At 46.2% G+C, this 27,081-nt stretch overlaps 1 long non-coding RNA gene across 1 annotated transcript in view; it reads right to left on the reverse strand.

Moving 5' to 3' along the window:
- Window positions 1-6,025: 6,025 nt before the first annotated feature.
- LOC113936135 overlaps window positions 6,026-27,081 on the reverse strand; it is a 36,234-nt gene continuing 15,178 nt past the window's right edge. Inside the window, exons 4-6 of the long non-coding RNA XR_003524204.1 lie at window positions 26,238-26,362; window positions 15,559-15,748; window positions 6,026-6,103 (exon numbers count right to left, since the gene is read on the reverse strand). This is a non-coding gene — a long non-coding RNA (uncharacterized LOC113936135). The remainder of the gene's footprint in view (window positions 6,104-15,558; window positions 15,749-26,237; window positions 26,363-27,081) is intronic.

Genomic DNA, 27,081 nt, shown 5'->3' on the forward strand with positions numbered 1-27,081 from the left:
GAGTCCAGATAGCCTGTGATGGCTTTGACAATGCATGAGGGGCAAGTTCAAGTATTTCCTCAAGTATTATCTTATCATGTTCTCATATCAATCTTGCAAGCCAATAAAGGAAATAGAAGTTAATCTCCCCCTTTTCCTCCCCTCTCCCCTCCACCCCATAGTGCGTGTGTGTGTGTGCGCCTACGCACCTTCATTACCTTTATTCACATATATGTAAGACATTTTTCCTCATGTATACAGCATATATGTTGGTGCCTTGTCCAGCTCTCCTTTATGAGACCAGTGTATACATCCCCTGACTGCTGGAAAGTTGGCTGCTAAGGGTTCATGGCTGACCTCCTTCTCCAAAAAATTATCATCACCCGAGAATAGCCTCTTCACCTAGGAGAAATCATTCCCTCCACCCTGGGGACATCTCAGTGCCTAATACGGAGGGAAAAAGCAAGGAAAAGACTGACGTTCTTGTCTTAAGGTGGAGATTACTCTAAGATAAAACATCTCTAATGCTCCTGGTCTGTTTATTCTTCTCTCATGAGTCAGGCTAAGGCTAGACTTTATCTGAGATCATATCCTCGTTCAGCACTTTCTCCCTTTCTCTCTTGTTTCACCGACCTTAGAGGTTTGTCTCAGAGAGCATTCCCTCAGTCACATGTATCTGAATCCCTGTCTCAGGCTCTGCTTCCAGAGAACCTGACCTGTACATACACACATACACTCACACACGCACACATATGCACATACATGCATATGTACATACAATGACTTCATTTTGCAGATAACGAAATTGAGGCTGCTGAAGTTAAAAAAAAAAAAAAAGGCTTGGCCAAGTTCACATGAGATGCATTAATGTCAAAACTATGACCAGAAACCTTCTATTCCGAATGCAAATCTTGCCTTTGTTCCAAACTAGGTTGGCTCTAGCCTATAATAGTCCTTCATTAATTCCTTGGCTTTTTTGGAATTGATCATACATGGAGGAACCTGTAATTTCCTTTTGTCAATCCTGCAAGGTCAGTTCTAAGTAATCTCATCCTGGTTGATTTCAATGAGGACAGGAATATGGGTAACTTAACTAGAAGGTGGGTCACAATTTTCAACAGGTTTTGCTCTGCAGAGTGAAGTGAGAAATGTGTGGCACGGAGATGCTATCACTCTCCGGGGTCAAACATCTCTCAACCCGCAACGCATGGAAATTGTGGAATGGGGCTGTTGGAAATTTTACACATTCATAAATATTGATAGGCTGACAAAGAATTTTAATTTTGAGATGTCTGACTCTGATTATTTCTGAAACATAAACACCTTTTAATTCTCCCCTTAGGCCAAAGATCAAGCTTTGGCTGTCGTCTTTTAGATAAGGCATCTGACTATTCGATGTAATCCAGATTTGTACACATTTCTGCCCAGGGAAGCTAACCATTCAGCTGTCAAAGGAATGAGAAAGCTGGCTCTTGCCTGGGACCTCCTTGTTTATTTTGCTGTGTTATCCTCCATAGGTTTTGCCCAGGAATCTCCCACCTTGGGTGGGGGTAGGTAGGGTTCTCTTGAGTAACCCTTTCCTTTCCTTTCTGTTTTCAGATGAATTCTGATCCTCATTTTAATAGTTTTTTTTGAAGATTTTATTCATTTCTTAGAGAGAGAGAGAGAGAGGGAGGGAGTGCACAAGTCGGGGGGAGGGCAGAGGGAGAGGGAGAAGCGGACTTCCCTCTGAGCAGGGAGCCCTCGAACATAGGGCTCGATCCCAGGACTCGGAGATCATGACCTGAGCTGAAGGCAGCTGCTTAACTGAGCCACCTGGCGCCCCATCAATTTAATGTTTTTTAATGAAAAAACAATTATTATGGTATGGCAAGAACACTTCACATATAAGATCTGGGCAGATTTTTAAGTGCACTATACAATATTACTGACCAAACAATACAGTGTTACTAACTATACCCGCAGTGTTGGGCAGTAGGTCTCTAGAACTTGTTCATCTTGCATTACTGAAGCTTTAAATGCCATTTGCTTTTTGTGTGTTCGACTGTTTTTAAATGCCTCACATAAGTGGACTCAAAAATATTATCAAAAACAAACAAAAGCTGTGTTGGCGAGGGTGTGGAGACATTGGAGCCCTGGTGCACTGTTGGTGGGAATGCAAAATGGTGCAGCTGTCAGGGAAAATGGTATGGAGGTTCCTCAAAAAATCTTAAAAAGAGGCTTTTGCTTTTCAAACGCAACATTTGAGCAGCTTCTCACTGCGTTTGCGATGTAATCCAAACTAAGAGCTATGGTCGGTACCATCCTACCGCCTCATCTCGCCTCCTTTTCTCATCTCTCATTCTTGTTCACGACTCCGGCCACAGTGGTATTTGTCCCACTAACGCTCTCTTGGTCTCCTGTGCGGGGTCTTTGCTCCTGCTGCCCCGTCCTCTCGGGGTGCCCTTCCCCCACAAATGCTCTCGCTCTTAATGGATAGCTCATCCCCTCACAGAAGCCTTTCCTGACATCACTGTTAATTCATGGAAGAGTGCTCTACTTTATATTGTCCTTCAGGAGTTTTATCAGAAAATGCAAATATTCATCTGCTTCTTGTTGAAAGTAAGGACCGTATCTGTCTTGGTCGCATCCTCTGTTACCCCTGTCCTGCTTGCTTTTGGGTTATTTGAACATTTAAAAAATTACCTATTTTTTTTTTTTTTTACTCTTCTTAAATTTTATATGTCTGTAAAGTTTTTAAGTAGTTGCTTTAGGGGATAGCTAGCTACAGCTTTCCACTATCTACTGAAAATCAGCAGCCTACCATTTCCAGTGGAATGTAAACACCTTCCCACGGTTTGCGTCATATACGTCTGTACATTACACCCCATGCAGCTCTGTTCGCCCCCTCCCCAGCTGTAGGTCATCATTGCCTCCTATGGTACACCTTTATATATTGAAAACACCGTTAGACAATGTTTTAACTTTCTTCTAACCTTCAAATGTATTTTAAGGGATTCAAGACAAGAATGGTCTATGAAGTTTTTCTTTCCTTTGCTTGTTCTTCATTATTGTTGTTCCAGATTTCCATCTGGTATTATTTCTCTTTCTGAAGAATTTCTTTTTGTTAGAGCAGATCTGTTCTAAATGATTTCTTTTTGTTTTGTTTTGCTTTTCCTCATCTGAGAATGTCTTCGTATCACTTTTATTTCTGAAAGATATTTTCGCTGGATAGAGAATTTGCATCGACAGTTAATTTATTTCAAAACCTTAAAAATATTGTGCCATTTCCTTATGGCCCCATAGTCTCTAATGAGGAATCTGTAGTCATTTCAATTGCTGCCCTTTTATAGGTAATGAGTTTATTATTTTTCTCTACTTCTTAACTTTTTGGAGTTTACTCAGGTATGTCTTTCACCAAATTTGGGAAGTTTTCAACTATTTCTCTTTCAAAAAATATCAGTACCATACTCTTTCTCCTGTTTCTGTGATTCTGGTCACCTGAATGTTAACATTTTTCTCCTTATCACATAGGTCCCTGAGGCTATGTTCGATCTTTATCTCCATGCTCAGATTGAATAATTTCCATCGGTCCATCTTCAAGTTCGTGGACTGTCTTCTGTCACCTTCATTCCGCCTTTAAGTTCACACAGTAAGTTTTTACTACAGTTGTGTTTTTCAGTCCTAAAATTATTTGATTCTTCTTTATATCTTCCACTTCTTTGATGAGAATACCTGTATTTCCTTTGGCTTCAAAGTGTTTATAGGCAGTATAAACTGCTTATAGCAAATGCTCAAGCATTTTATACTAGCGTCTAAAAGGTCTTTGTCAGATAATCTCAACGTCTCTGTCACCACTGTGTTGGGGTCTGGCAATTGTCTTTGCTCATTTGAGTGCATTTCTCCCCTCGTCGCCGTATGCCGAGTAATTTTGGATTGTATCCCGAACCTTTCTAATGTTATATTAAGAGCCTCTGGGTATTTCTGAAATCCTTGGAGAATGTTGATGTTTCAGTATGTTTTTAGCCGTTGACCTGTTAGTGGTCAAACCCCAAGTTCTATGGGCTGTGATTCTCAGGTTCTTCCGTGTTCCAAAGCTTTCCAGTGTTCCGCGGATCTGTCCCGCATGTGCTCCACCTGGTGGCGGGTCTGGGTCCTGGACGGTGGTTTGCTCATTGATGGGTAGGTTTGCTATGCTGAATGGGATCAGATCCAAGCATGCACTGTAAGGGGGCTGAGTCCAAGGGTTCATAAACACATTTATGGGTCTTTTTCTTGAGTTCCTCCGTCCTTGTGATCTCTACAATGTTTTTTGGTTCTCTGGGGGCGCCTCCCTTTGGTCCTCTGACTAGAAAACGGGATTAGTCCTTTCGGTCAGCTGTGTCTGGACCATGGTGGGAGGACAGAGAGAGAAAAATGAAGGTCGCTCCTCACCCTCTTGGGACTGCACCTCCACCAAACTGACAGAAACGTGCCTCTCCCTCAGTCTTGACTCCCGTGGGCTCCCGTGACGGGTCGCTGCCATCGCCCTTACAAAATTGATTGGGGGTGTGAGAAAACAGAGCAGTGAGGAAGAAAACAAAGTGGGACATTCCCACACTCTCTTCCGGAGTTAGAAGTTCCCTGTTGAGGCCCTCAGGCTGGAAGGAGGTGACTTCTCTTGCAGCTTGTTCTGCTCCGCCCTGGTGTCTACTGCCAGGTGTAGAGTGTGCAGTTCAAGCCAAGGTAGGCCGGGGTGGGGGCGGGGCGGGCCGTGGAAGACCCACCGCTGGCTCAGTGGTGTTTCAAATTCTGATCTTCTTCCCCGATCTGTGTGCCACTGTTTGCTTTTCCGAGTCCTCAAATTGCTGCTTCTTGAATTCCGTCTGTGTTGTATTGCTATATGTTGTGGGAGAGGCCGGGTGGGGGGGGTGTATTTCTTCCCTGTTCCCTGGAACCAGAACTCCTTAATTGTTAATTTAAGCAGCATACATAACCTCTTCGTATTATTGCTATTCATCAATCCAAACAGCTGCCCGATTTTGTTCTTGGGGAGCAAGAGGAAATGGAGTATAGCAAAAGACCTGTGTACTTGGAAGCTGTGAGTTCTAAGTTCTCACCCTAGAGCTGCTATGGGATGGTCATGTAATCCTAGACAAGGGGATATCTCTGGATCATTGTGTCAACCATGAACATTGTCCTCTTCTCTGCCCAACTTGCCCCCCACCCAGGGTCATCGTGATGGTCAGATAAGATAATGGAGGTGATAATACTTGGAAGTACAAATGGTATGCAGAGAGAATGGAGTTTCCTCCCGCGACCCACGGAAAGTGACGAGGGCAGTGTTCTTGGGCCAGGGGGGCAACAGGCACTTCTGCAGGGGCTGGGGCCAGCAGCGGGTCTGTGCTGTCGACCTGCCTCCCCAGGACACTCTCTTCCACTTGTGTACTCTCTGTAACATCATTCCCAGGGCTTGAACTTGTATTCTCGCTCACATTTCTGGGCGGCATAAACAGTGCTGCTGGTGATCAAAAGAAACCAGAATTCAGAGATGGGGAAGGGTATAGTATAATGAAGAGATAAGAATTCTATCCAAGTGGCATACTTCTGAATGGATCAGCACTAGTCTTCGAGGACATACAAAACTCTAAGAGCTTAGTATTAAGAAATTATTATTATTAATAATTTATTTTTAATATTATAAATTATATTAATTTATATTTATATTATATAATATATAAAAATTAATTTATATATTATATATAACTTAATATATAATATATAAATATTATAACTTATATTATAAATTATATTTATAATTATATATTAATAAATTATAAATTAATATTATTGAGAAAAGGGCTAGCTTTCCTAATTTTCAGTGTACATTATTGGGAATATCTCCAAAGTATCCTTTGAATTATTAATACTAAATGGAAATCAACTCTGATAAAAAAAGGTCGGGGAGTAACTATGTGAGGTATGGTGTATACACATCATAGAGTGTGATATTATGAAATCTTAATTAAAATCGTCACCTCACGTTGAATTTTTAAGAGCATGGATGTACCTGTCAGCTCTTCTCCTAGGTCGCACAAGTTTTCTTTCCATCACCACAGAATGTTGTGTTTGAGGGTGCTGACCTCGAAAATTGTTTAAAAGAAATCTGGAAGAAAACAATTCTGTTTTCACAAAGTGAATACTACTTGTCTTTCCCCATTCATATATGACATCAGTAAGGAAAATAAATTCACGCCATGCCCATGTTCAGCATTCTGAAGCTTGGACTAGATCGTGATGTTGGCTGTTTCTTGTTCTGCTATTTGTGTAACAGTTACTCTGGATGAAAGTGTTATTTATTTCGGAACTTACTTCTGATCTTTGACACAGTTTTCCTTTTTTCCTCAAGCATCCACGCTAGGGAAATGGTCATCACTGAGTACAGTCAATAATAATAACCATAATTATAATAGTTAATAAACAACCACTGCTCTTTGTTGAAAGCTCAAAGTATGATAAACCCTGTGCTAAATGCTCCTTGGCAGGGATGGCCAAGTGCAGACCCAGCGTCACGGAAAAAACTGTTCCAATTTTTGCATAGAATGGGGAATGCAGTTCTTCCCCCAACACACCCCATCACACCTAGAACTCTTCTAGAAGTACACAGTCTGACAGGACTTGAAGCTCATGGCAGAAGGCAGCATTTCATTTTCATTGCTCACTGAAGTTTTCAGTGAAAATTAAAGATTAATGAGGCAAGTGTCTACAAGTCAATAAGAAGAAAAGGCCAGGACTCTGAAACATTGGTAAACAGTATAAAGCTTTGTAGTGCACAAATGTCCACAGACAGGGAAAGCTAATACCAATGCAATAAAAACCACGGGCTAGCCTTTCATGGCGTGAATGGTGCTGAACTCCCAGCGTTTGATGAATGACTACCTCGTGCCAGGGGGTCACTGGGGAGTGGCGGGGGCTTTCATGTGGTCGGGACAGCTGTGGGCAATCTTCGAGTATGGATTACCCTGAGGAGAGAAACATCTACGTGTGCAGGCAGCACAACGTTCATAGGGGGAGTTAGAAAAGAGATAAACATCAAGAACCAGTGTACATGCTGGATGAAGTCTTTGTGGGATTTTCAGCTTGATGGCATCAGCTCCTTGGCTTTTGATGGCTGCTCGGAGTGAGATCATTTTGTGTCTGATCTGATACTTACATGAGGGTAATTAGGTTTCACTGTACATTATTCCTGTCCTCTTCATAAGTCATCTGAGATGGGGCCCTTTGGCTGCCTCATCCCTTTACTAAGAGGCTCAGAGAAGCTCAGTCATTTGTCCAAGGTGGCAGAGCTGGTAAGTGGCTAAGCTGAGACTTGAACTCAGGTCTGTCTGATTCCAAAGCTTGCGTTGCCATGCAATTGAAAGTGAGTCCTAGCTTTAGATGAATATAAAGCTTATTGCTTTCTCATATAAGAGTATTGCCCTTTTTGGCAGGGGAGCCGGGGCGGGGAGCGCTGTGGGTGTAGGGCAGGGTGTGTCTCTTGACTCTCAAATCCAAAAAGGGCCACATATTAACCTCTATTTCCCTTCTACTTTTGGCTTAGTATCCCCAGTTGGATCAGAAATCAATGGAATGAGTTTCCCTTCATTGTTTTCGAGAGGGAAATGCCTGTTGAACTTTGACAACAGTATTCATGGTTGCCAGAGGCCCTCAATTTATTATTCCTCTCTCAGGAGTCCTCTATAAGTTTCCTTTGAAGAGAGTCTCCTCATCAATATTAATAATCCCTTGATGCTGTGCACATTTGTGTTGGTCAGAATGCCTTTGTGCATATGAGCTCATTTCCCCCTGAAATTTTTATGGGAACTGTCCACACATTAAGCACCGTGTTAAGTGTAGGGACTATCAAGAGTTGCCCCCCGCAACTTGGTTTTATGCGGTAGACCAGATACTGTCTCCATTTTATATACAATTCTGTGCCTCAGCGTAACCTTCTGTCCCCGCCTTTCACAGCTTCTGTGTCCTCGTTTCTCATCTGTCAAGGTGCTCACGGGTACAGGCCCTGAAACATGACTTGCTCATTTTTATCTCCCAGCTTTGGCCGATGCTCCATCTCTTCTTGATCTACTTTGCTGCCGCTCTTCTATTTCTTCCAATCCAAGGTGCCGTCTCCTCTCCTCAATGGCAGTTCCTTGAGAACTGGAGGACCGCTTCCTGCTCTACACGTTAGTGTGCTTGTGGCCGCCATCTTCTATTTGGTACTGGGAGGATAAGGCTGTTTGATACCACCATGTGTTTCCTAATGTCCCTGCGGTTGGTTTCATGGCATATCTAAATTATGGAAAGGAAAAGACCATTGATAGGCACTGTAAATAAATACATTAAAATATGATTCAACATGGACGATATTTGTTGGAAAGAACACTTGGAATAATGCAGAGACCTGTGCCAGATTTAACACCAAAATACGTATTGTTTAGCCAGCAATATGTTGCTGTACGCATGAAAAACTTTTAAAACCTCGATTGCCAGTATCTAAACATTGGGAGATTTGACAGAGCAGGCTGGACCTCTGGCTTCACTTGAAAAATCAGGAGTTCTGACAACACTTGGCTTATTTTTTGGGTCATGACCATCAGCTGAGGTTGAGAAGCGAGTGCCTCTTACATGTGAGCCTCGGATTTCCCATCCCCCCATGGCCCCCCCTGTGGCCCGTCCATCACTTCCTGGCTTATGGAGGTTGATGAGAATGAGTTTGCCATTCACCATCTAGTCATCCTGATGACTTCTTACGGTGTTAAAATGAAGGTGAAGTGCTTCTTGTTAACTCTGACTCTGTCTAAAGGAAAAAGAAAAATAGCCTGAAAGGGCTATGTGTTTGAAGAAAAATGAGAGGGAGCATTATTATTATTACCGTCATTATTATTTTGGCAGAGTGGAAAACAGAACTGTGGGTTTCACAGACAAAGACACTGTTCGTGTAGAAGCCGAAACAAAACAAACCCAAGTTGCCATTAGGGAACAAAGCTGTCTCACTCCGCTCTTTGCCAGGTGGCCCTGGCAGGCTTTTATGGAGGAGGAGGAAAGGCCTGAGGGTGGGCCGGGCCCAGCTCCTGGCCTGGCCAGGTTACTGGGGTGTGACCTTGAGTAGGTTGGTTTGATCCCACACTTCCTCTCCACGAAACTGGAATGATGCCTACAGAGGGGTGCTGTATAGACCTGCAGCGTGGTGCGTGAGGACAGATTTGTGTCTGTTCCAGGCAGCCTTATGCTATGACAGTGTGTTGGCTGTACCTGCCTGGGGCTTACCAGACGCTCAGTGAATGGATGTATGCCATGGGCGAAGCACCTAGCACAAAACCTGGCTCACAGAAGGCCATCACCAAATTTTAACCTGTTGCTAAGGAATGAATCATGTTTGCCGTGGAAGGCAAAGACTGCTGTCTTCCTAGTACCTAGGCCTGCCTCACAGCCGGCAATGGCTGCTCATTTGTGGGACGAATGGTTAATGTCTAGGAATCTGTCATTCGGCAACTGTAAAGAGCGTGGCAGCAACTACACCAGGCTGCCATTTTGGTTTGGCTACTTTTTTTTTCCTCCCTGGGATGAGAGGGTTGCTGCCATGTGCCATGTGGTATCGGTCTACTTTATTTCCCTTTTTATGGTTCTGGGAGATGGTTAATGGAGGGTGGTATCTTCTCAAGAATATTTGTTTCCCTTTTTGAGGGCCTCTCTCATGTTCCCAGCTGGCCTTCACCTTCCCCTACACCTTAGGAATAACTTGCCAGCGGGCCGAGGTGCTCTAGATAACGCAGTAGCTCTCACGGGCATCTTTAGTAACGGAGGCTCCGAGTGGACAGGTCAACCCACAGAGTCACGGGGTTTATCATTAAATCCGAGCACCAGTCTTGTTCAGTCCCGGGGAGCCAGACTCGAGCAACACATCCAGGCCAGCCATGACTTTGCCATCTTGGCTTTTCTTCGGGGGTCTTTTCTTCCTTGACATTGGTAAGTGGGCTTTGAAATAAAGGTTCCATTACCGTGTTTGTGAAGGAGAGAAGAACGAGTCAAGATCCACCTCAATGGCTCATGCTTCTCATGCTAAGCACGTATCCACTTCTGTAACTCGCAGATGCTTGTCACTAACCTTTCCAACTCTCTCAAGTTCCTCATGTGCTTCGACTTTGGTCTTCGGAGTTTGAGACCCAATGGAGGCCATGGGGATGAGGCCTGTGGAGTGCCCGGCTTTGTGTTAGGGATGTTCGTAAACGCTGACTTGTTGATTCACACAAGTTAGTTTAGTCCCTGGTGTATAATGGCTCCTGATAACTCATCCAAAACAACTTGGGGTTCTCTCTTGTGCTACGGTTGCAAGTTAGTTTTATTATCTCCCGGGAGAATGTATTCCAGACTCTCAGGGACTGTGATGCTGGGCTCACTGGAACATTTAATCTCTTAAAGATGAGTGGTTTTGTTGTTGCTGTTCTTTTGTTTTATATATCCTTTTCGAAGTAGGTGGTAATTGTGGTGGTGGTGGTGGTTTGTGCAGTTTGTGTGGTCAGGGATATCTATGAGGCATTAATCGAATATTTGCCATGAATTTTGTACCATGCAAGGCTTCCTGGGGGTAGGGAAAAATGGTGATGTGGACACGTAGTAGGTAGTCAATAAATACTTGTTAAATAAGTCTTTAGTTTCTGTTCTTTGACTGGACTGATAGATATTTTTAAATAATGTGCTTTATAAAAGATGTAACAACGATGCATGTTCCTTGTGGATCACATGGCATATATAAAAATGTAATCACTTATTCGATCAACAACTATGAATTGAACACTTACTACGTTCCGGGCTGTGTGCCGGGCACCAGGGACCTAACACGGAACAATGAACACCATCTCTTGTGGAGTTTATATCCTTATGGGGAGAAACCCAAAATGATCCTAAGTAAGAATTGTATCTTTTTGTCCCCTTCTCTTAGCCTAAGTGCCACGAAAGAAAACCAGAATAAAAACAAGTGATCGAAATAGACCACGACGTCACCCCCACGCCCCCCCTCAAGTCACTGCTGCTAGTATTTTGGTGCATTTCCATTTGGTAATCTGTGCCTGCATTTTGTGCGAGGGAACGTACAGTAACATCTGGATTCCATTTTGTTTCATTTTATTTCAATTAATGACCCATGTTAGGTTGTCGAACAAGGTAGATGTGCGAGCACCAGCCCGCGTCTTCAGGCTTTTCGAGATTACAGGAGGCAACGTTTCCAGTGAGGCGCTTTGGCCCCCTCTACCTCCCCTCATTCCTCGAGCCCACTATCCCAGAAGAAAGCCTGGCCTGGGCCCAGCGCACCTGGGACAGGCAACCTGGGGCAGCGGGGGCCGAGCCCGGCTGCGCAAACACACCCTCCCCCACCATCCTGATCTCCAGACTGTGGGCCTGCCATGGCTGTTTTCAGCTGAAATCGCATGAAAAATGAGTTCTTGTGGTGTTTTCAATATAAATAGTGGAGATGCCACAGGAATTTGAGCACTCAAGGGATGTGCTTTCTTACAGGGCTTTATACGTCCTGAGAAGACCCTGGAGTCCTGCCTTCGCACCAGCCCTTACCCCTTGGAGGCGGGGAGTGGCTGACAGTGTCCACGGGCTGGGAGTGTCCCCCACCAGGGGAGGGATCCGTCTAGCGCCGCCAGCCCAGAGCTCGCCGGGCTGCCCAGGCTGAGACCGTGAGCTCCGGAGCGACAGACTTTTTCTGTAAAGAGCCAGATAGTAAATGCTTTAGGCTTTGTGGACCTTATGGTCGCTGTCCTACTACTGGGCTCTGCTGTCCTAGCATGGAGGTGGCCCCAGACACTATGCCAGCGAATGGGCATGTTTGTGTTCCAGCAAAACTTCATTTATATATTAAAAAAAAAAAAAAAAAAAGGCAACGTACCAGATTGAGCCTGTGTGCCAGTTGGCTGTCACCTGCTCTGAGCCAAAGAGCCCAGGATCCCCCCTGGGCTTCCTGCTGGGATGGTAGGTGCACGTTCCAGCTTGCTCATTGGTTCAGTGGGGTCAATGAGAGCACTCACATGTGGTTCCTATGAGTCTCCGCGGAACAGCGTAAGAAGGGCCCCAGATCCCGATCCAGTCCGCCCCATGAGAGGTTCCTGAACAGTCCTTGCTACCGCCCATCTCTGTCTTTCCGGGCTGCTCTGGCTTCTGGGCGCATTACTTCTTCCAGTTGCTGGAACTTTGACTCATTCTCCTCTTTCAGAATGCAAGTCTTCTCACTCCTACGTATGTGAGTCTTACTAAGAGTAAAGGCCAGTTGGTCCCCAAACTTTCCCTTGATTTCTTTTCTGCAGGTTGTTCACTCACATCTGTATCCTCCCTTTCCCGGCACCTAATGTGTGCTTCTGAATGGTCCTTGTTCCTTTTCTCTGCTGATCAGTTCAGTCATCAGACATAGGATGTAGACTGTCCATTTTCCATCCAACTCAAGGTACGGTCGGCACGTGTCTTAATTAACACTTGAAGACCAAAGGCCCTCTGAGGTCAGGGTCTGTCCTGGTACCCCAGAACCTTGCATTTGGCTTGGCATAAAACACATCCTCGATAATGTGTTCTATAACGAGTGGAAGGCATTTAAATCCTGTTTCTGACTCGACTTTCCAGTCCTAACTATTTTTGCCCAGGAGCCTGGCACACAGTAGACATCAAATTAACACATGGTGGTTGAGTTCTACCTCCATCTCATTTACTCAGTCTGTAGTAGCGTTTCTTTGCTTGTGGAACCTGGTTGCCAAAAGAGTCCTTTACCTTTCACCTTGATGCTGATGGAAAGGCTGGACTTCTGGTTCGGAAGGGGGTTCTAACCCTGGGACAGCAGGACCCTGGGGTGCATGGAAGGTGTGGATGGTGGCCACGGGTCCAGAGTTCCCTCTGGGTGGCCCATGAAACCAGAAGGGATGATGATCCCTCCTGCCTCTGCACTCTAAATTATTCACATTTCCCAGGCAGGACATCAGACTCCTACGATCAGACTTGACTGCTCTGTTTCCCCTCCAGCTGACCTGAGAGCTTTTATGGATCTCAGAAAACGGCACCACACTTGGAGTCAGTGAGCCTTGGGTTTGAGTCCCAGCTTTGTGGTTTTGTAAGATTACTTTATCAATGGCAGGGATTTCAGTCTCCCCCTTCTGTGGTATGGGAGGAATAAAAACACCTGTCTTATATAGGTCTGTTGTAAAAAAAAAAAAAAAAAAAAAAAAAAAAAACCAAAACAACCAACCAGCCAAAAAACCACACAAATAGAAGTGAGTTAACACAGGTAAAATGCAGTGACTGGCATAGAGTAGGAGATCAATAAATATGTGCCATTTTCCTTTTCTTTGTCTTGTTCACTGGGGTTTGAATTATTCCCAATCCTCCCCCTTGTGGACCTGCTTTGGGAGACACTGGCTTTATAGGAGAAGAAATAAATGTTGGATGAACCTCTAGTCCAGGGGTTATCGACCTTGGCACTGTCGACGTTGGGTCCAGGTTATTCTTTGCTGTGGGGGCTGCCCTGTATATTGTAGGATATTTAGCAGCCCCCATGGCCTGACCCAGTAGATGGCTGCAGCATCCAGCCCCCCACTGGTGACAACAAAATCTTGTGCAGATTGCCAGGGGTTCCCTGAGGGTACAGCTGTCCCCTTTGAGAACTACTGGACTAATGAACCAAGGTCCCTAGCCTGGTGTGGGGGACAGAGGAGCTCGGAATGGGAGGGGCCCCTGGAAGGGGACCTCCTTGCTCCTTCCCAAGAGAAGTGTCCTCTATGGGGGTCTAAGTGCTGAAGAGGACAGAGGGCAGAGAGAAACAAGACCTTCAGACTCGAGGTCTAAAAAGCCAACAGGTGCTTTGTTTCTGGTCCCCGTGAGGGCAGTTGCCACCTACCTAACCGGGAGCTCAGGAACAGTGACTGGGCATTACTGTCCCCCCCCCCCCGCCCCCCGGTGGCCTCCCTCCCCGTGGTACACCTTACTGGTGTCCTGCTTGTGCTTTTGTCCCCACCAATCCATTCTCCACACCGTGGCCAGAGTGATTATCTTAGCAGGCAGGTCTGATCATGTTTCTCCTTCAAAAGCTTCCAAGGGCTACCCTACTAGGAATAAAATTGAAACTCCCGCCCTGGGCCCATGAGGCCTCATGTGATCTCTGCCTCCTCTCCAGCCTTGCCTCTTTCATGCTCTGCCCTGGGTTTCCACAGCCAGCTCATAGGGCTTCTTTCTTTCCCGTGATCCACCAAACTCTTTCTGCCTCAGGGCCTTTGCTCTTGCTGTTCCCTCTGTCTGCCTTTTTAGACACATGAGTCCTTTATCCTTTCAGCTCTCAGCTTAAATGTCTGTTCTTCAGGAAGAACATTCTATTCTAAACTCCCTGATCCCCAATAGGCATAGCACCGTGAGTTTTTTTTCTTTTATAGCACTTACCATGTGCTAGAATTATTTGGTTTGCTTAAGTTTCTGTTTCTTCCACAGGACAGACAAGTTCTGGGGCTTCATGAAGCTTCCAGTCTCATTGGTTTCTGAATCCCTCACACTTATTCCAGTGCCTAACACAAAATAGCTAAGTGACCCGTGTTTGCTGGATGAATGAATGAGTTTCACTTCCCTGATTTCACGGTGTTATCAAAGTAACTCCCGAAACTCGGAGACTTTGGGCGACGTAGCCATTTTTCTGGTCAAAATTATAGGCTCACCAAACATGTTTCAGCTTACCAGATTTATGAAAACATACATTTACTTGGTCCGGGGAGGTCTAGTAAGGTTATTCTCTGCCAGCATTTGGAGTAGAATCAGATCTGTTCTTTTTATGTATATGTGTGTGTGTGTGTGTGTGTGTGTGTGCGTGCAAGTGTGTGTGATTGTTTTTTCTCTTAATTTCTAAACAAGCTCTGAACTTTCACTGTAGTTATAAAAGTAAAAACTAATAGTAACATGGATACTACTACTTGTAATAATAATAATGATACTTAATATGTGAATAGTGCTTTCCGCTGAGAGGAATTCTGGGGTAATGGCTAAAGACCACTGCCATTAGAATCTGGGCCTCCCCTCCAGAACTATTGGATCAGAAACTGAGATGAAGCCTGGGAATGGTCACTTGTAACCAGCCTCCCAAGAGATTCTGATGCCCCTACCCCCCAAAGCTTTAGGATTCCTGCCCCATTGGAGAGGGCATATGCTTCGGGTTTACAGCTGAGTTTTGGGCCCATCCAACCCCAGCCCCAAAGCTTGCTAGATGTGTGATGTAGAAAGTTACGCTGAGCTGCCTCCATAAAAGAGGTTCAATAATATCGGCCTCCCTGGACAATCATAAGGACAAAATACAATTTTTTTTGGAGCACACACTGTCAGGCACTTTGGTAAGCACTTCTCATTGGTGATTTCAATGTACATTTCTATAAACTTCCAAAGGAGGGCATCATTTCACTTTTCATCACAGGGTTCTGCTATGAGGGATACTATGCCCATTTTGTAGATTAAGAAACTGAGGCTTATTGCGTCACTTCTTCAAGGGTGACGGAGACCCCTAGCCGCTAGCTCTTGGGCACATGTCAGGCGTTTGGCTGTGCACGGAGGATTTTTACCGCTCACCTTCCTCAATAGATGGTTGTGCCTGATTCCCACTGCCAGACCTTATTCAGTGTTAATGTCCAGGATTCCGTTCAAGGATAACACAGAAGAATCTAATGAGATTTCAACAAGAAGATCTCAACTGTGAAGCCGGTGCCAACTTCCCAACACGGCGAGCAGGAAATGAGTCTGCTGGACTCCTTCGCCACCTCTAGAAACAAGGAAAGAGCCTCAGAGTGATCAGTAAGTGAAGGGATCTTCGTTGTGTGTCCTGGTGATGGGGGTCCAGCTACCCTGTATAATAACTGTCTTGATATCCCTTACCCCCAACCCAGTTTACTTTTGGCTAACACCCAGGTGGGGCTTTTGCCACCAATATAAATATCCTTTCTGTGTCCCCCTTCCGCAGGAAATAGCTGCTAGGGAGGGTGAAGGCAAAGGTCAGCTCGTGTCACGTGAACTCCGCTCAAGTACCTCTTGTTTCCCTGGGCCAATTAGCTGAAAGGATTTGCAGGTTTCCCCAAGTGGAGCTGATCCCAGTTGCTAATTGAGATGAGGCAGGAAGCAGAGGCAGAAATGAATTGATGGAAGTGGGCAGCGCTTTCCTTACGTACTGGCTTTGCTTGAAAAGTCTGTTCGGGAAATTTGTGGGCATTATTTTATAAGTGTTTCTTTGACCTTAGACTTCCATGCACTCATTGTGAAAACACCCGATTAGTGAAATAGGGTGATTGTCTGAGTAATACAGGGTAACATGGCATGTGATCATAAATAAAACCCAAACACTTGCCCAAAGGCATGGGGTGGTTTTCTCTGAACTTCAGGACTGCTGAAGACTCTACCCCAGATCATCACGGTGGTGTGGACTTGGGGACCATAACTAGACCTGGCCATGTGGTGGTGACACAGAGGAAAGTTTACCAACTCATTTTGCTTTTTCAAAAGGCTGAATACTTTGCCCAGGGTTGCACAGTTGGGATTTGTGGCCAGAGTCATCTGGCCTTTAAAGCCATGTTCTTTCCATTTTATCATAGATTCACTGAATGGGAGCCTAGGGTTCCTCCCCCCACCTCCCATTTAGAATTTCCTTCCTGCTCTGTTTCATCAATGTATTTACGGTTCAGAGAATCAGCTGTATGTTGCAAGTGTGTTTCCACGAAAGGTGATTTTGTATCTTAGATCTCAGAATGGTCAAGGGGTGTTCATGTTTCAGAACAGCAGACACCAGGTACTTCTATTTTCCTGCTGCCCATGCCAGCTACACATAGATGGAGAGCAATTCAGTATGGCCTTTGTTTTTTCCCCGGTCGTTTGGCTTTGTTTAGGGTTGCTTTTCTTTTCTTTTAGTATTTTATCTATTTATGTCAAAGAGAGACGGCAAGAGCGAGAGAGGGAACACAAGCAGGGGCAGGGGCAGTGGGAGAGGGGGAAGCAGACTCCCCGCTGAGCAGGGAGCCCGATGCGGGGCTCGATCCCAGGACCCCGGGATCGCGACCTGAGCCGAAGGCAGATGCCTAACGACTGAGACACCCAGGCGCCCCTAGGGTTGCTTTTCTTGATGGTTACTTGGAAGTTTGAGGAATTCAGGTGCTAATTCTCGCTCGTAGCTCTTAAGGGTAGGAAACAGGACAAGGTGGAGTTTCTAAGCAAAGGATTAGAGACAAGAAAATGCATTGATCTTTTTAGAACCCCAAGAAATTGCCACTTTCCTTCTAAATTGCCCTTTCTGCTTCTTTGGAAACTCCTTGTTACCCGTGCAGCTCCTAGGAGTTATATATGGTAGCAGATAGAACGTCAGGGTTTAAATGGCCCTAGGAGCGTGCACGGTCCAGAGGTGTGCTGTTTTGATGGTTGCCCACCAGGTGGCGACCTCTCCAAGGGAACGGAGACCAAAATCCAGTTTGTAAGCAACCCTTAGTCTCTAAATGTTTATGGGGCCGCTCCCACAGGCTTGGCACTGTACTGAAAGCTTAAAAGATTTAGCCTCTGCCTTCAAGGAGCTTACCAAATATCTACCTTCAGAAGTCCCTTGAATTAGACCATTTCTCAGCTTCTCTGTTCAAGTCAGTCTTTATATTCCTTAGGTCTGAGTCCTTGAAAGAAAGAGTACCGTGTAGGACAGACAGGAAGTAAACGTCCTTGAGTCCTGCTGCGTGCCAGGTACCGAGCTAGGCGCTTTACACACGTAATCTTCACTGCCCCACTGGACAGAAAGGGAGCTGGACGAACATTTTAGTATTTGGAACTCCAATGCCACGGAACTAGTAAGGAGTAGAGGCAGCCTCCAAACCCAAATTCATCCATGGCCACAGGCTTTCCACTCCTCACTTTCTCACTGAGGGAAACTCGGGGAACACATTACTCCTGAGAAGTCATCCCAAGATAGAAATGGCCACAAAAGCCTTTAGATAGTTTCGCAGATGTCACATCCTTGGGAGGTGATTATGAAGGAAGACTGAGTTTTTGGAAGCACGCCTTGACCCTTGAAGGGTGATGCCAAGAGAGCCAGACTGCATTCCCACAAATTTTCCTTTGAGAGAAGGAATCCTAAGATATTCTTGTATGCTTCAGCAGTAGGTTGGCTGCAAGTTTAGCGTTTAGGTATTTCATCCTTCCTGGTTCATTTTATCTATTTTTTTTTTAAAGATTTTATTTTATTATTAGAGAGTATGTGCGCAACATGAGCGGGGGCAGGGGGCAGAGGGAGAGGGAGAAGCAGACTCCCAGCTGAGCAGGGAACTCAACTCAGGACTCAATCCCGGGACCCTGGGATCATGACCTGAGCTGAAGGCAGATACTGAATGACTGAGCCACCCAGGCGCCCCAATTTTATCTATCTTTATACTATTTTATGTGTGCATGTATGTATAATATAGTCTAAAGCTAATGTGATGTATATGAACATAGATCTAGATCTCATCCCTACCGGACTGTAAGCTAACTGAGGGTGGGGTCCTGAATGCGTTTGATATTACCACACAGTCTATTTGGACCTTTCTATGCCAATGGTTATTCTTTGAATTGTTTCTTATGCAAATATATTTCCCTCCCCCCCCTTTAAAAATCTTATTGTGGTAAGAACACAAATCTTAGGTGTAGGATACATTATTGTTGACTCTCGGTAAAGCGCTTACAGGAAAACATGGGGAAAAGACCCATGACATTGATCTTGTCAATGAGTTCATGGATAGGACATCAAAAGCACGGACAACAAAGAATGAAAATAGACAAGTGGGACTCCATCGAACCAAAAAGCTTCTGCACAGTGAAGGAAACAGTCAAGCCAGTGAAAAGGCAACCTCTGGAATGGGAGAAAATATCTGCAAAGCATATATCTGACCAGGGGTCATCTCCAGAATAAGTCTACCCTTTCTTGCCTTCACGTCTGAAAATGCTGCTGCTGGGGAGTAGAGGATCCGAGCCGGTGAAGCGGAGATGGCCCCAAGCAAGCCCCTGGGGTGAGGACTCCGGTCCGGGCAAGGCTCTCAGGGAGGCCGTGAGAGAGGACGAGAGGACAGAGGAGGGTGCCAGAGAAGACCACAGGTTCCAGCAGCGTCCCGCAGAGGGGCGTGTTAGCCTGATCTCACCGGGAAGACTGGAAGGCAAGCCATGCCTGAGAATCTGGGGCAAGGGAGATGCGGATTTCCTACTGCTGCACCTGTCGGCTGTTAACATGTTAAGAGCCACCCCCAGGAGGAGAAAAGCCAGCTCCATTGGAAGCCAAGGTCAGCCTCTTAAGATCTCCCGTGGCTGTCATTAAGTATGCAGAAGCTGGGGTGCACACAAGGAGCCCAAAGACATCATGTGGGGTATCAGCATTGTAAGCTGTGCTAGTAGGCTCTTAGCCCTGAGGTCTTTATGTAGATGGTTTCCAGTTGTCATGGAGACCTGTGATTTTGTTGTAGTGTTTTCCAGCTAGACTCTAGCTGCTAGCGTGATAATTTATTGAGGCACTAGCTCACACCTGAAATTAATGAATTCTAACCCATATTGTTTCTGACCTGCAGTCAATGTGCTAAAGATTCAGAATCCCGGGACCTACTATTCACTTTGCGGACGTTAACACACTTTCTCCCTCTCCATCGTCTCTGGATGGCAAGAGGAGGCATCCCTTAGCTGCCCTGCTAGGACCGGAGCCATCTGATTTGCTGCCAGACCGTGCCTGCCACAGGGAGAGACCATCATGCCCCAGAGGAGTAGGGGGGATGGTTGGCGAATGGCCAGTAATGACAAACACCCACTGGAATTCGTAGGTATGAAGCAGTTGAGGATCTCTGGCCCGCTTTGTGCCAAGGTGTAGACCCCGTTACAGGGTAGTGCGTGGACTGGGGACGTGGGTCTCAGATGCTGCAGTTGGATGTCAACTTTCCAGGTCACCTGTAACCTCTAGGATTTGAAGCTTCAGATCTTCACCTCAGTCATTCCTTTGGGGGCTTTCAGATTTGGCCATAGTTGAGGCTGGGCAGCATGCGTCTGGGGGGCCACACCAGGATCCTGTTGAAAACCGTGAACCACCACTGGTCAGAAAATCCTAGGTAACACCATGCTGGGCTGCGCTGGGGGAGGCTGTAAATTACATTCAAGGAATTGGGTGAAACTTCCTAAGGCAGCTGCTGCCAATCATGTTGGGAGGCCAAAGCATCCACGAGGAGCAGACTAGCATTTTTACACCCCAGGCAGGAGCTGTTCTTCCAATTTCCTGGTCAGCTCTAGGTTCTCAGGGTCACCCCTGTGGGAAACACTCACAGGCCCTAGGACACCAGAAAGGTGCTGATGTCCTCGGGACAATCACTCCAGGGAAGGTAATTACACCTCCGTGTTCTCGTTTTGGCATTTCCATCCGCTGAAGGCTTGCATTCAGCCTGAATTGCTTAAAGCTGTAGCAGCTTCCCGCTGCATGATGACAGCCCCTTCCAGGTGTGGACAGTCTGGGGAGCACCGTGGGCTGGAGGATGGCGGGCTGCGTTTCCCAGCCTGTTTTCCTTGACTGGCTGACAGCAGTTTCCCCTTGGCTGTCTTGCAAACAAGTGCTGATTGCCTCCAATTGATCAGCCGATGTTACAGTAACAGGAGGCGGCCGTAGGCTTCAGAGAGTGATTAGAGAGTCAAGTGTGGTGTGTCAACTTGGGGTCCCTGACATTGCTCTTTCCGGGTTTGGGAAGGGGATAGTAGTCAAGAGTCCAGCACAGTTTGGGATTTTGAAGTCTTTAAAAGTGGAGGTACTAACAGGTGAAGAGCATTAACAAAGGATTTGAGGCTCCCGGGGACCAGTCGCCAGTGCAAGCTCCTACACCTGCAGGACAATTGAGGGGTGGGGCCAGAGTACTGGGGACGCTTGCTACGACCATCCCGGAATGGCTTCCGTGAGGAAGTGATGCTGGGGCCCAGAGGCGTTGAAAACTGGGAGCTAACTGGTTGCAGAGGAGGTGGGCAAGTCTCATGGGAGACAGACATGACAAAGGCAGGTAAGCCTGGACACAGCCTGAGATGTTTGGGGAGTGGAGAGGGGGCCAGTGTGGCTGGAGGGCGATGCTTAGAGGGGCACATGGGAGCTGTTGCTGGGGAGTCGGGAAGGGACAACCCTGTTGCTCACAGAAAGGAGTTTTATTTTCTCCCTATGATCACAGGAAGCCATTGAAGAGTTTTAAGCAAGAGGATAACATCCCTTCCCTCATCTTGGGTGCTATTGCCCTCAGATGGCAGAAGCCCCTCTCTGACCATATCTCTGGAGTCTTCTTTGAGGCTAGTGCCTTCTCAGTGGTCATAGCTGACTGGCTCTTGACTCTCACCTGCTCCAAAGGTGGCCGGCGTTGGGGGGGGGGGTTCCTCGTAGCATCTCCTTGATCGAGCAACACCATTGCCCATGATAATTGGAGCCTCACCACTGTCAGCACATCCCAAGATGGTGCCTCTGGTCCATCCGGATGACTCTTCTAGGGTTGCCTACTCCCCCAGATACCAGAAGTGTGTCTGTCTTGGAGTCTTATCCCAGGCTGGGTATCCTTCCGGCAGGAATGTGGAACCATTCCCCAGTGGAAAATCTGTGACTCGCAGCCTCCTTACTTATGTAGTAGTTCATACAAGGACAGTTAAGTGTTCACGTGAATTATTTCACTTAGTTCTCACACTGACCGCATCTGTTATCCCCCTTTTCCAAATGAACTCAGGCTGGGAAAATTTGAGTAGCTCACTCCAGGGCAAGGGGTCACTTCATGGCAGAGCAGAATTCAAACCCAGGTTCAGATCTTAAGCTCTTGGCCACTCTGTTGTATCATCGAATATGGAGATTGATGCCGAGGCTCAAGCTTTCTTACTTCGTGCACAAATATTTAGCATCCCCCAGGGCCATTACTACCTCCACACCAGTCCAATCCTTTAGTCTTTGTGTTCCAGATCTCTGGGTTCTAAGCACCATGGGGAGAGCACGTTAATCACCTCCTAGCCATCTGGGGTCGCAACCCTAATTCCCTATCAAAGAAGTAGAAGTTTTGAGTCCTAGAAACAAATGGGACCCTCTGGCTCAAGACGATTTATTCACTTTCAGGGTGATAATCTGTCAGGGTCAAGAGTGAAGAGAAAAGGGAAAATGAGAGGAATTAGCAAATTGATGTCTTAGGTCCAACTGGAGGTGAGCCATAATTTGTGAATTAAGTTTACATCACTAAGATCGCTTTACAGACAAGCAGCTCGATATTAGAAATTACCAGTGTTTATTTGCACAGATGCAGTGGAGAGAAACATTTCCACAGGGTCATGTCAGCCCAGCTGATGGACTGATAAGGGAAGCCACACCATCCGCCGACAGCCAAGCCTCTGAGTACTTTTAGGTTCACTGTTAACCACATTTATGATAATATGAGAGGAAATGGATCATTTTGGTTTCTTCCCCATTCAAGCTCTAATTTATATTTTAAACCAAACACAGGCCCCCTTTTTCTGCCTGGAGTCTCCTTGTATGTCCCTGGACCTTCCAGTTTATATTTGCTTCCAGGAACACTTGCTGATTTGAGTTGTTTATGTCTCCTGGGATGCTGGACTCATATCATGGTGTTTGATATCCCATCTGATGCAGAAGGCTTTTGAGGCCCCTTTTGCAACTGACCAAAGAGGAAGTATTAGCGAATGGGTAACAGAGATGCTGAGAAGCAAATAGCCCGAATGCTAATTTCATTGAAAATAGACAGCAGACCATCATTTCCACGGTCTTTGAAAACAGGGAAGGGAATCCATGCAGTTCCTCTTGGTGTCTGCATCTGTGCGGGGTGGGCAGGGCAGAGAGGGGTTAGGTCCTGGGTAGTATCATGGGATGCTTCCCTCTGAGCTGGCCAAGGGGGCAGCACATTGCCCTGGGAGCCGGATTCTCGTCCTGATGCCTCTTTTTTTCTGGCTGTGTGACCTTGGCCAATCTCCCACCCTCTCTGAGCCTTGGTTAGTGGGAGTAAGATGAGAAGAATAGTCTCTTGAGTTGGCAGATACTGCCTTTTGTACCTGGGCATGATGACAAGATGTGCTCCTTGAACTCAAGGAGCACATTGTCAAGTAGAAGGACTGCTGTGTATCCCTGATCGGTGAGCAAGAATTTCAAGTAAAGAGATGATTTCAGTATATCTGAACAGTGTGCATGGGAGGGAAGGGAAAGGCAGCTAGCTCATGAGCCTGAGGGCTAAAGGAGGAAGGAAGTGATAAAAAGTGCTTTATGAAGAGCCTCAGTATCTAACTGGAGCTGAAACTTGGACACTTCCCGGTTTTAAAGCCATACAGGTCAGGATAGGCTCCTTTATGATGCAGTAATAAAAACCATACAATTCAGTGGTTTTATATAATAAAAGTTTGATTTAATTTTTTTCTGACACTCCCATTCAATTAGTTGGCAAGGGTGGGTGTGGTCTCTGACCATTGGGGTCGTTCAGAGACGCAGCCCGATGAAGGCTCTTTGTCACCATGGGAATCTGTTCTCCATGGCTGGAGACAGGGCTGTGCACAGACTCTTTTTTATTTTATTTTATTTTATTTATTTATTTATTTATTTTTTTATTCATGAGAGAGAGAGAGAGAGAGGCAGAGGGAGAAGCAGGCTTCCTGCGGAGCAGGGAGCCCGATGCTGGACTGGATCCCAGGACCCTGGGATCATGACCTGAGCCGAAGGCAGACGCTTAACCATCTGAGCCACCCAGGTGCCCCTGTGCACAGACTCTTAAAGCTTTGGTCTAGAGAACACAGTCGCACTTCTACTCACATTTCCTTTATTGGCCAAAGCAAGCCACATGACCATGCCTAATTTCAAAGGAGTCAGAGGAGGGCAATCCCACCATGTACCTAGAACATGGAGAGAGATAAGAAATTGGGAAGACCTCTAATGTCTTTGGATATTTTCTGTAGAAATACTGCTAGCCTGCTTGAGAGTCAGAAAGTGAATTTTGCTGGTTTATTCCCTGAAATCGTATAGTATCATAACTATAAATCATATGGTATCATAACTTAAGGCTCAGTAAATACCATTCCTAGGTATATATATATATCCCCGAGAAATTCTCTTCTAGATCTGCCAGGATGAACAGCAAGGCACTCTTTCATTCAGGAAGGAACTGGGGGATCTTTCATTTTCCGGCAGCTAGAAACCTGGATTATACAGTGGGCATACATTATGGAGTACTGTGGTAGGCAGGAAAATACTCTCCGCCACCACTGCCCTGCCTCCTCCAAAGTCCATGTTCTAATCCCTGGAAGCTGTGAATACATTACATGGCAAAGGGGGATTTGGGTTACATATGGTGAGTTTGCTAGTCATCTGATCTGAAAGTAGATTATTTTGGATTACCCATATGGGTCCGGTGTAATCACAAAAGTCCTTATGTGTGGAATGAGGAGATGGGAGACTCCATGTCAGGGTGATATGATTTGAGACTTGACCTGTCATTGCCTTGAGGATGGGCCACAAACTAAGGAACCAGGTGTCCTCTAGAGATGGAAAAGGCGAGGAGACGGATTCGCCAGTAAAGCTAGGGAGGTTAGAGAACAGATTCATGCCTGATATCTTGACTTTAGCCTGGTCAGACCCATTCCCGACCTCTGACCGCCACAACTGTAAGATTAATAAATTGGTATTGTTTAAGCTCCTAAGTTTGTGACAATCTCCTGTAGCAGCCATAGGAAACTAACGCAAACACTGTGCAGCATTCTAAATGAACTCATTGGACATATAATGTACAGATTTCATAAAAATTCTAATTGAGAAAAGTAAGAAACAGGGTAGGGTTTTGAACACAAACCCGGCAATGGGAATTAAGCACATAGGCACATATGTATACATAAAACATAATTTATAAGGTCATGAGCATATTAAAGGATGCATATTAAATATAGTATGGTTCGTGGGGGAGAGTATGGGAGTGGAAATCAGGGGTAAAAGGAAGAAAACTGAAAGGGCAGAGGCTCTGCATGGACCACGGAGAGTGGGCTCAAGTGAGCAGTGTGACTGAACATAGACCTTTAAATTTCTATCTCAGGCGGGGGCACCTGAATGGCTCAGTTGTTAAGCGTCAGCCTTCAGCTCGGGTGGTGATCCCAGGGTCCTGGGACTGAGCCCCACGTCGGGCTGGCTCCCTGCTCCGCGGGAAGCCTGCTTCTCCCTCTCCCACTCCCCCTGCTTGTGTTCCCTCTCTCGCTGTGTCTCTCTCTGTCAAATAAATAAATAAAATCTTTAAAAAAATTGTTTTTCTGTCTCAGGCGTTAGATGCTTTGAGTTTACAGGACTTTTTAGAAACCGTGACTCTCAACTTGGAGGGGCAGTTTGAACTAGTGAGAAATCTGGATTTTGGACTACCAAAGCAAGGCATGAGCTTGGGGACAATGTCCTTCTCACTGTAGTGCCTGGTGCAGTGCCTGGCATACACTAGACCTTCTGGAAACAGCCGCAGTGTGGCAAAATTCATGACTGAGGGAGGGAATGAGCTGAGTGAGTGAACTTCCAAATCAAGCCCGAGCTCAGACGCAGTGTTAATTGTCAGATACGGTTGCCTAATTGAACAATCCACGCCAAGTCCCCACCACGCACCTGCTGGGTGTTGGACACGGAGTTCCGTGTTGGGGATTAAGAAAAAAACAAAGTTAAGCATGCCGTCTGCTTTATGTCTTCAAGTGGTCATTTAAAGTGTAAGTAGGTGACAGCTTCCACACAGGAAACAACACGGTAAAAGCCTCCGCTGAAGCACAAAGTGGCCGGTGGTGAAGTAGGGATGATAAAGAACATTCTAGACGTGAAGCACAGTACTTCACTGTATCAGCTGCTTGAAGTGCTCATCTGGAGTATTTGAATTAATGTTCAGCTCAAGAAAACCCTCTCAATCTTGCCCGCCTGACTCTGAAGTCCAGGGCAGAGCGGAACTGGGACAATGACAAAAGGGCACTTGAGAGTCTGAGTGCGGAGAGGTGACTTAGCTGGTGTGGTGCTGGAAAGACAGGCAGCCTTCGAGGAAAATGAGGAATAGGCTGTCCCTGCCTCTGCCTGGGCTTGGCCTGGCGGCTGTGCGGCTGAGTTAGGGAGGAGGTGACCCACACAGCCAAGCTGGCCTGCCTCTCTCCTCCTCACCAGTTGGCCTCCGTCAGGCAGTTTTGATGAGCCCGGCCGCCTGGTTCGTTTTCCTCTTGGAAAGAATTGGGGGAAGTTGACCGGCATAGAGATAAGGAGGCAGATCTGTTACCTTGGCCACGGCTCTTGGCAGGTCCTCTCCAGGATTTCCCGGGGCCATCTGAGCGTCGTGGGGGAGATGAGAGGTCAGGCGTGGGCTGGGTGGGAAACTCTGGGATCTCCAAGGCAACCATATAGCTGAAGGAAGAAAAAAAACCCTCTGGTGCTCAGCCAAGACTGGCGTTTGTGGTTAGTAATCAGGATTTGGACAGTCTTTCCATCTGGGGGGAGACAGATGACTGTAAAGAAACCACTGGTTCTTCAACTTTACTTACGGAGCACCTTGTGGTAGACTGGTCCAAGGTTTTGAAATAGGTACAAACCAAACCAAAAAACAAATATCTGCTATCTCACTAAAATCAGCTCCCTCCCCACCCACCCTTCAATCCTCTCATTCACTAGGTCTACCTCTTTCTCCTGAGAAATCTGTTTTCTTTACTCTAAATCACTATTTCTTAACTACTGGGGTAACTTTGCCCCTCCAGGGGACATTTGACAATGTCCGGATTCATTGTGGGTTGTCACAACCGGGAGGTGCTATTGCCATCTAGTGGGTGGGGGCCAGCGATGCTGCTAGACATCCTGCAAGGTGCAGGAGAGCCCCCCACAAAGAATGATCTGGCCCCAAATATTGAATATCTAGCTCCTCTTCCAGGCCCCGGTTCCCATGTTGTTCCCGCTGCATCGTGGCGTTCAGCACAATGGCTCAACATGTGGGCATGTTGAGTTTAAAGGGACAGCCATCCATCCAAGGGGGTACGTAGAGAAGAATAGAATCAATGAAAGCAGACATGGGATTCGCTCTCTCTTGTCGGGAGCATTAATGAGCGTACAGTGTATTGTTCTAGTTAACCCTT

Source organism: Zalophus californianus, chromosome 17 (assembly GCF_009762305.2).
Source record: "Zalophus californianus isolate mZalCal1 chromosome 17, mZalCal1.pri.v2, whole genome shotgun sequence".
Taxonomy (NCBI): Eukaryota; Metazoa; Chordata; class Mammalia; order Carnivora; family Otariidae; genus Zalophus; species Zalophus californianus.